General features: G+C 37.3%; 1 protein-coding gene across 2 annotated transcripts in view; it reads right to left on the reverse strand.

Moving 5' to 3' along the window:
• Window positions 1–10,496, reverse strand: part of LOC131438719 (gamma-1-syntrophin) — a 140,074-nt gene extending 129,578 nt beyond the window's left edge. The window contains exon 1 of one of the 2 annotated variants that reach the window (XM_058608926.1): window positions 9,580–10,496. The gene's annotated coding sequence lies outside the window, so the exon portion shown is untranslated. The remainder of the gene's footprint in view (window positions 1–9,579) is intronic. The other variant, XM_058608925.1, reaches the window with a different exon arrangement.
• Window positions 10,497–10,848: the final 352 nt, after the last annotated feature.

A 10,848-nucleotide genomic window follows, 5' to 3' on the forward strand; every position in this document is an offset into this window, starting at 1 on the left:
GGGGCATCCGTTATGTACGTAACATAAAATTTTGAATTTTTCTACCACTCCTTTCCCCCTTTGTCGAGCATTTCTCAATCTTTTCACCATGTATTGTCACGTATTTTTGAAACCTCTCCCCCCTAAACGCGTGACGTACTTTATGTATGTTCCCTTATATACTTCACTTTCTTATCTTCAGTTTGAAAATTATTATGTACTTCAGGCCTATTGCGAGGAGCACGCAATACAATTTTTAATTCTGGCAACAAACATTTCGAAACATCACGAAGTTACTTCCCAAACAGTTTCGTTCTCATTTATATTTCCTTTTTTTCGTTCTATGAGAGTAAGTCCAGAATAGGCCAACTACCCTTTAGATGACGTCATTTTTCTACAAAAGGTTCATTTTGGTACGGCCTTTCTCAAATAGCTGGTTTGGAAAAGTTTCAAATTAGTAAATGACATTTATGGTGGAAAACACAAGTGTCGGAACATTCTACGGAAATCCGGATTAACGGGAACCAGAAGAACCTACTACAGCAATATACACGGCCATCGAAAAGTGGATAAATTTCTGAATTTACCCGTACTGAAAAAATTCAAATCGGATGGAATTTGCCTTAGTTACAAGCATTTTTATTTGTGGGTACCCGGGTACCCATTCGGGTGTTTACGTAATAAAAAAAATTTGAGCCCCCCCATTCGACCCCCCTTACTGTAAAATGAAAAGTCAAAGCATGAGAAGTTATGGTCCAACTAGTTCTTGGAATTGACCGAATTGCAGAATCTTAGTTTAAACCTAACTCAGAAATTTCTTATTTTGAAATTCGAAAAGGTACCCGGGTACCCATTCGAGTGCATAAGGGTTAAATCAGTTAATATCTATACACATCTCAAGTGCAGTCCTACGTCAATATCGCAACTATGTCTTTGACATTACCTACTCCAAGTTCTTTTGATATATACAAACTGTTTTCACGTAGGACTACGTCTTTCTTTATATTGTTCACTTGGGTACATTCTCAAAATTTCACAACACGGAATTGTAACGAAATTAGTCCAGATTTGATTTCTCAATAACTTTTTCGTTTAGCGACTTATTGTAATAAGTTCTCTTTCTACAATTCAAAGCTGTAGTATTTAAACATAGTACGAATTACTTTACCGGGGTTTGTTCATAATACAAAGTTAAACTACCGATATATGTGCTAAGCAGTTTGTATGATTTCGATTTTTCAAATTCTATTTTTTCTGGTAGTAGGGGAGAGTGTTCGGTTACCGGCACCCTTTTAGTTTAAGCTTATAACTTCAGACTAAGTGCACATTTTGCAGACATATATACATGAATGGAAAGCTAAAGTCCCTAACTAACAACTGATTAAGCAACTATGTTTTCGAAAACTTTATTATCAATTTAGTAAAGTTTTAAATTTTGGCCATTTCAAAAAAGGTGTTCGATTACTGGCCAAGAAATCCAAGAAATTTCGCTAAAAATGGAAAAATATAAGTAAAGACTTCAACGGAATGTATTCTTTTCGGAGGCGTTTTGGGCAAAAGTCTTCATTGTCTGATGGTGACTTCGTCTTGGCTTTCTTGGCCGATGATGTGGATGGTGGTGCCTTTGGTGTTGATTTGGCCGGTTTTCCACTGGCTTCGCGGCATTGAATACGTTACTGCAGCCGAATTGTTTGGCTTCTTATCCACTAATTAATGACACTCATCAGTGCATTAAAATTAATTTCCTCGACTCTGACGATTTGTTTGGAGTCGCCATGGCTAACAGAACCAGAGAACCAAAGTTTCTACTTATATGACGGATGTTTTGAAGCTGTCAAGTTGTCCACGTGTTGCATATCACCCGAGATGCCAGTTAGTACAATAAGTTTAACTAGCAAAAGCAAAAAGATCGTATCGATTTAAAAAAGTATGTATATTCTGACGAATGTCGGTATGCAATCGAGGTTTCAAAAGTATGTAAAAAGTCTTCAGACAAAAAAAGGTTTGCAGCTACGAAATTTGATAATTTACAGACAAATTTGCAGATTTGGAATCTCTGCATATCACTGACAATTTTTCACGATTTGTCGAAAAAAATGGGGTGTCGGTAACTGAACACCTTGGGGTGCCGGTAACAGAAATCGGTAGACATTTGGAAAATTACGAAAAACAAATATAAAAAAAGTCAGAAAAAACTTTTGTGTGGATTTTCACGTAATTAAAATTTGTTTTGAGCGCAGCAAAAAGTACAAGCGTCTGTTTGCTTCTGTATTCGGTACAAAAAGAACGTGCTGCTATTACACACACATGACATTTGTCGGAATGACGCTATCTGCTTTCTGTCAAAAGCAACGGTGTGGTGCCGGTAACCGAACATCTTCCTCTACTGTTATGTGGTTGAAACGCGCCTAATCGTTATTTATCCACCTTATGGAATTTCTGAAAGTGTGCATATAAAACATGTTTTTAATCATAGTTCATAGCATCGAAATGTTTTAGAATGGATCTACTTAGTAGAGATGGCAAGCCCCAAAAAAAACCCAAGACCCGACTGAAACCCGATGGATACGAGTCGGGTTCTTGTTCAGCAAAAATATTTTTCTCAAGTTAAAATTGTTGCATTGAGAGCCGACCCTACCCGAAAACTAATCCATGGGCCCTGAATATTCAAAAGAGCAAAATAAATCTCAAATGTGTTCAATTAGAGAGTAAATCGGAAATCGTTACTTGACTCACTAAAGCGATTATCAATTATGGATGAACAGATACTGACAATCTATTCTGATGCTATTCAGATCAGTTGAAAATTTATCACCTGTACAATTAACTCAAGCTCAACGCTTCCTTTTATCCTATAGTCGGTAATCTCAGTGTATGGTATTGGAAATATTTTACCAACGTATCATAGATTCCAAAAATCGATTAAGTTCGGTTCACCCTTATGTCAATTCACAATCGAAGCACACCGGCAGTACGTACGGCCAGCCAACGTATGTTCGTTGGCTTTTTCTACTGGTTGGCATCGTAAAACAGTTCTCCTTCGGGCGATAGCATATCTATTCCATCTTTATTGCTGTTTTTTCTACCGTAATAGTTGCTCGGCAGTTGAAGCTTTTAGCTCCCCTCCCACACACTCGTGCCATCCCAGGCCAGCTACCAACCGTAAGAAACAGAACAACACGATTGATATCACGATTCGTGTATTCGAACGCCTTCGAATATGTACGTAGTAATCCAATGGTTCGTAAAACGTGACACTGCTTCGAGCAGTTCATTTTTCATACATTTTTCAGCTCTTAGCTGTCCATAATCTGCTTCGAGAAAAATTAATGCTCGATACAACATCAGGAAATGATAGTGAGTGTTAACCACGGGTGTATTGACTCTTTCTGTGGTTATAGCTTCTTTCTCGACAGAACACGAATGTTTCGAAGAGACGAGCTCATGCCGAGGGTTACGATTTAATGAGATGAATTTATCTGTATATCTCACAATAACACTAAAATAATGTCATAATATTTGTATTACGGTGATGATTACCTGTGTTGTGTCGTTTAAAGATCTAATAACTATCTCTAGTCGTAACTTGTGTTTATGTTTTGCGGCTTTGAAATGTAATTAGGTTAGTTTTGTCATTCGATTGATTTCGGCATATTGCCTAAGTGACGAATATTAAATCGCTTCAATTAGTTCTCTGGAAAAGTCAAATGTACACATATTTGTTAGTATCCACTCCCCTGGGAATTTACGGTAATTACAGACCCTTCATACATGTTATGAATAATATGAATATGAAACAAGTCGTATTTTAAGATAAATGAATGCTATAGTTTCATTTGATTTTGTTGAGCTATGCCCGTGCGCTTAATTGTCGAAGATAAAATGAATAGTAGAAAATAGCTTTAACCGTGTCAAATTTAGTGCATGATGATTGCTTGGATCATAAGTAAAAGTTAGTGAAATTTGTAATTGATATTTTTAGCAACGTTTTTTAACCATTTATTTTATTAGTTTAGTTGGTGCAGGCTGTATAAAAAAACATGTTCAACTGCTTTTTCACTACGCTGTTCTTAATAAAATCACATGTTTATTTTTTCGCAAAGTTTGTCGTGTTCAATCTATTGAGTAATTTGTTAGTAATTATATACTAGGCAATTTTAATCGTAGTTCTCAACAAATGTAAAGATTTCATCGTAAACTGTGCTGCTAACCGAGTGCGTGTCCCATCAACGAAAATAGTTGATAGTCTCAAAGGGCAGGGTTGTCATATTTAGACTCAAAAAGAAGTAAGATGTGATAAAAATGTAACCTGTTGTTGACAGATGTCAAAGATCGAAAGAACTACTTCAATTGAATAGTGCAACTTCTTTGAAGAACCCGTTTAAGTATTTTTGATTGCATCAAAACTTATACTTCTAGTCCAATGATTTTAAATATTCAAGCAGGTTGATTTTAATATCAGTGATGGCATTTCACTAGAGTGATACACCAGCGTGTAAGTTTCATGTCTACCCTGAGAATGCAGCCGGCGAATATCGCACAAAAAGGAAAGCGCACTTGTCCTCAGTGTCGAATAGATAGATTTTAGGTGCGCGCTTTTGTTTAAAGAAGCTGGTGCAAATGAAAATGTAAAAACATTTTCCGATTCGATCAGCACTAAAATCGGTTCAGCTTCTCGGGCTCATTTTGTCTGCAGCCTTAGGTTTAGCTCTAAGACAGGACCTGAAAACTATGTAACCGATTTTAGAGCCATTTTTGAAACAGCCCATGATTGGTTGAGATTGACATAAGCAAGTACACGAGTTTGAAATTAGTTTTACTGCAGTGTGAAATAAAAGTATTGTCAGGATCACCGGCATTGGCTTATTTGGTTCCTTATGTAAGAGAATGTTTTAGTTTCCATAATCTATAGAGGAAGAAAATATGAAGTGCAAAGCATTATTTCGAAAAGCCAAGAGCTCAAGTTCTACAAATTATAACCTTCACATGAATTGTAATTGATATTCTATTGAATATTTGTCAGCATTCCTTCGGCTCTGACGTCTTTGGCCGAGATTATATTGAAATTCACATCCACATTTTTCCACAAAAATAAGAAGATGCACTTCATCTTGGAAAAAAAGAAGCCAGTTGGTTGGTCCTGTCTTAGAGTTAGCTTATCGTTTAGCTATAGGCAATTTAACGATGTATCTCACGACTAGAGACGCTCGTGTGCAATGATGATGGTCATTTTAACTGTCATAATTCTAGGAAAAACGAGTTTCAATTTGATTAATGATTTATTGTCTATTCTGCCACTGTAAAAATGTTCACAGATTTTTTCATCCGTTAGATTGCACAGATTATAATCTGTCACAGATTACAGAGTTTGTTCAATATTCTGAGAAACTGATAGATTTTTGGGACATTTTAACCACATTATCTAAGATTTTTGCTTGCTTTAAGCAACACAGATGGTAATGATTTCTTATTCAACACAGATTTTCATTTGGTAGCTCTAGTTCTGCCTAGTATAATTTAATAGATTAGTTACATTAATGTATTATTTAGCACTATAATCCATTACGCTAATCGACTCATTTTTCTCACTAAATGAAAACGTATTAATCCACCTCAGAGAATTTGAAAGCTCTTCTCCAGCACTTTGGTGCGATCCGATGCTAGGAAATAAACACGCGCTCTCATGATGCGTGCACACCGTATAGAACAGTAGTGTATGTGCGTAAAAGAGAAGAGTTCTTTTTTTAATATTGTCAGTGCGAGAGGAGAAATTACACTTGCTCTTCGTCACACCTCTGCCTTGAGTAACGTGTCGTTTTCTATAACTGAGCAAATCATCAAATAATTATTACTTTGAACAAGAACTTTGCTAGCATTTCAGCCCAGGTACAAGTTTGTTGCTTTTCATCACGACAACAATTGAGCACACGTTACAGCTCCTATGAAAATTGAATTGAAAAACAGTAGATGGAAAGTTCTACCTCAACCGTCTTGACTACAGTTTGTTTCGAATAATACAAAACTATCTCATCGAAATTTTGTTTTCTGTAATAAGCCTCAAGCAATCGGAACAATACGCTTATTTCCGTTTAGAACCAATAATTCTTATTACTCAATTGGAAACCGGCAGATCATATTTTTTGTACCATTAGATTTTTTTCTCTTTATCACTTGAACCAATTTAAATTATTATTTTTTATGTTTCTCTAAAGAATGTAGGCTGTTGAATTACTGAAATCTGGAGACCCCTAGTTTAAAGTGTATCGTTCGACTAAGTTTGCCAAAATCGGAAAATGTCCGAGAACTTCTTTACGCCAATTCTTATCGCTCAATTTGCTCAACCGATTCCCTATTCTTGATTTTTAACCAGATCCGACATCTGGTTCCGGAGTTGAGGGGTAAAGTGCGCAACAAAAATAATAAAATATGCATTAACTTCTCTCAGACATGGCTGAACCGTTTTCCACAAACTCAGATTAAATTTAAAGGTATACGAAACCTATAAAACATTTGTGAATTTTATTACGATTCAATTTCCGGTTTCTGAATCACAGGCTGACGTGTGTTAACCATTTTATACCGCCACTCAGAGCGACGAAGCGAAAATAGTGAAAAATGTTCAAGACTGAATTCAAAGCTATTCCAATCGGTAGTCATTGTCAGAACAAATTGGCTCAAATGGCACTCGGTAGCACTGGAAATTCACAATCTTAGGTTAAAAGAAACAATAGAAAAAGTGCCATACTTAATTCCTAAAGTTTGTATTAAGCCAACTTCCGGTTCCGGAATTGAAGGTGAGAATCAAAGGATGAGTGCTTAAGATTTCACCACGTCGGAAAGAGTGACGATGCATAACAAGGAAAAATTCTTCTTAATTCAACTCAAAACTATTTCAATTTGTAGGATATATTTGTTGCTAGCCATTCGGATCGATGTTTTCTCTAGCGGCCTCACGAATTCGGCCCCAGGATGTATCAAAAACGTAGTGATTTTTATTATAAAAGTTGCTGTTCTAAAGGGATCGAACAGTTTTTTGAGCATTTTCCGGGCAATTTTTTGTGCAGTTATTTATTAAACAGTTTTTAAGTAGATTTCGAGCAGTTTTTGAAAAGTTTTATCGAGCAGTTTTCGAGCAGTTATTTAAACATTTTATACATGAAATTCTAAGAATTCAGAATTTAGTTAGATTGTGCGGACACAATTTTTGTACAATAAACAGTCTCTGATTTTGGAAGATTTGAAAAGCTAATTATTGGCATTAAATTCTTTTTTTTTTTTTATTTTATAATTTTGTTTCAACCGACTTTGCAGACTATTCTCTGCGTGCAGAATCATTGCATGGTAATACTACGATCCTATTAACACTCAGAACCCTTCCAGAGAGGGGCTCAAACATACGACAACTACCTTGCTAGACCAGCTCCCTATGCATTGAACCGTCAGCCCGGGACATCGAAGATTTGAAAACACATGCAAAATACAACCCGTTTTTTTAAACCAGTCTTGAGTCAGATTGGTTTCTTCCTTCATGCAAAATAAATGGTTCTCCATTCTGAAAACGTGTATAATTTTTCATTCAAATTGACTTGTGTGAAAACTGATGACTTGTTATCCATTTCTAAAATTGAATTGTTTTGTTTTGGGGTTTACTTTTAAATGAGTTTTCTGTTGAAAAAAAAAATTGATGTGATGGCGACCGATGTCGTTTGCGAGCTTGTCTGGTTTAGTGAGATGAAAAAAAAAAGAATGAGAATTGGTCGTCAAAAAATGAGATAACTGAATGCTCACAAATTCCTACCATGAACATGACCCGTGTGTCTATGATGACATTTGGTCATATTTGGTCAAATATTTCGGCTTGACGTCCTATTTGCTAATGTGTATTCAAACCGCTTAATGTGGTTTTAAATTGACGTTCATTTATCCAGTCTTTTTAAAAACTTGTTTTCATAAAAACCGTCAGTAACATTCACTGCAATACTCATAGATTAGCATTTTTTATCTCATTCTTGTAGAATTCGACGTATAAAATAAAATACATTTCATGAGTAAGACTAACTGTTTTCGTACAAATAATCTTTCTTTTTTTATTTTTAGTTTAGTGTTTTATGCAGGAGCGTCTAAATATAAGAATATTCAGTTGTGTGCAATATCATACACTGTCCCGAAGAGTGTAATTGGCTGTTTCATAAAATGGAAGATTTGAGTACTGGTAAAATCGGTGAAACTAGAGTACTGGTAAAATCGGAAAATGTTATTTTTATGTTGTTTCGATTATAGAGGCCTTAAAGTCATTCACCACTTCGGACCAGAAAATCTTTCTGACCCTATTTGAGGGGTTGAGAATCGAACCCAGACAGGCTGAATGAAAGGCATCGACTTACTAATCACGCTATACCCGCCCCTGACGGAAAATATTGTTTATACATCCATTTGATGCGAATATTTCATTGAGACGGGGCTGATCGATGGAACGATGACTTCGGAACACGATTTGCTCTGTATACGAAATGGATGATCGGAATTCGTTAACACGTCTCTGAGCGCAGGAAAAGTTATTTGCATGTATAAACAAAACAAATAGAAACATATTTTTGTGTAAACCGCTGCCAGATGGTGGAATTTGTGATAGGTTAAACACACAACGATGAAATTTTCTTCACATCTTTCCGGTCTCATTTGAGTAATCCTAAGCCTGTTCGTCATCTATGATAAAAGTTCGTGTTGTAGCTCTATCAATAAAACAATTGTCATAAATTGCTATTTTTCCTTAATTTTTGTCTAGAACAATTGTGTTAAGTAATAATTCCATATTGATTTGCTGAGATTAGTGAATTTGGCTTTAAGAGTCAATCTTTTTACCTCATTGCAGCTCAGATATCGAGAGTGGCAAACAAAATCTAACCATGTAGTTGTTGAATATACACTACTTACTTCGTGTTCTTTATCCAACATAAACTATTCATACTAATTTGGATAATGCAACATGGCGAATTGGGAATTTAACAAAGGGAGCTCTTCCGTCACGAGCAAAGATTTATATTCACCTTCAGTAAAACCGGGGTTAAATAAACATACAAGAAAAGAACCTGAAGGCAATCTAGTGTTGCTTAAAATATGCATTGCGGATAAACCGGTGTAATTACTCTTAAAAGCCCAGCAGCTAATACGTTTTCCCGGAAAGGGAATCCTTTTTACCCAAATGGCAAGCAATGTTAATCTTGGGGATTCCAAAATTTATGACTCACTTCTCTCTCCTAGAATTTATTTCTGATGCCTGCGGCAAGAGTTGTTTTGTACGATATTTCATTTGACCGTAACGAAGGTGTTGGTGCTCTACGGTTTACATTTTATGTTGTTCCGCCAATTGATTAAATCTAGTTGAAGACGTTTTGAAGCTAATATCGAAGTCCCTCATATTGTAAAGTTAGTATAAATATCCCTAACCCATCTTTCGAAACCGAACGAGTTCCATATTTGGCAACACTGACATCGATTAGTCCCTAGAAGTAACCAGAAGATCAATTCGCAGGCTGTAGCATTCGATACCTGCTAGGAGATGTATGCTGTTGATAGTAAAAATCATGAAATGCCGCTTACCTTGAACATACACAATTGCTAAACGTCCGCCCTCCACGCCGCCAGTATTAAACGGTTTCACTGTAGTACGGGCCGGTTGAATGCAGCCAACCTTTCGTTTTGATGGGTCAGCTTATCGGTTATTTTTTGTCGCTGCAATTATTGGCTTGTTGCTTGCGTACCAATTCAAACTTTCCGCGAGTTGTTTCGCACAGCATCACCATCCTTCACTGGTCTATGAACCGACTTGTGCGCCACACTTTCAAGGTGAGCTGGGTACTTTAATAATACTCTTCAAAAAATGCAAACAGTTCATTGACAAAATCGCACTGGAACACCTCCTAGGATTCTCGCAGAGCTGCCCAGTTAACTGGGGATGGGCAAGATGATTTCTTCTCAAGATTAAACCACACACACCGCACCCAACACTCTGGTCCTACACTCACGAGTTTTCTTTCACTGCATCACTTATTCACGACAGCTGCTGCTGCATCATGCTGCAGAGAAATGACGACCCAAGCATGATTTTCCCCAAGATGTAATGAGGACGAACCCCAATTTTCCCTTTCGCTGTTAGCCCCAAAACGAACTACTTGAGTTTACCAGCTGAAAATTGCCACACTGCGAATCGATTTTTCCCAGTAAACCACTTCGTGATGCTGCCCGATTTGGCCCGCATACGGTTACCTTCTCCTGTTTTTTTTTTCACGAAAACCAGAAAACACTCCACGCACGAACACTATCCACCCCCCCCCCGATGACCTCAATCGGATGATGCCTAATCTTTGATCGGTCAATTAAAAAATTGTTCTGTAATTCTACACACAGAACTAGGGAAAATTGAATATGCTGTGCAAATTAGAGGGAACGGCGACCGACGTTCCACAGCGTTTCAGTGACCGTTCAGTGAAACGCACGCAAAACCAATGAGCAGAGAGAGCAACGTGCCGTCACTACGAGCCGCACATCACCGTCATAGTCACGCCGAGTCCCGTGTTGCTCGTGTTGCTTGGTAGAAACAGTACCCAGCTAGCAGCTGGAAAACTGAGCACATTCTCCCACTCTGAATCACGTCGCACTCTCCGAGTCGAGCCGATCCACGCAACAGCCAATGTTTTTCATACTTTTGCTTTCCATGCCGTTCTGACAGTTAAACAAACGGTTCCACAGCGTGCTGTTTTTGGTCCCACATAGCATTATTGCGTGAATCATCCCGCAGCCGTTTCTTCGTTCCTGTCTCTCTCTCTCACTCTCTTTCCAGCACCGTACTAGGTCGCATTTGTTTGCCCT

The sequence above is a fragment of the Malaya genurostris genome, chromosome 3, assembly GCF_030247185.1.
Source record: "Malaya genurostris strain Urasoe2022 chromosome 3, Malgen_1.1, whole genome shotgun sequence".
Lineage (NCBI taxonomy): Eukaryota > Metazoa > Arthropoda > Insecta > Diptera > Culicidae > Malaya > Malaya genurostris.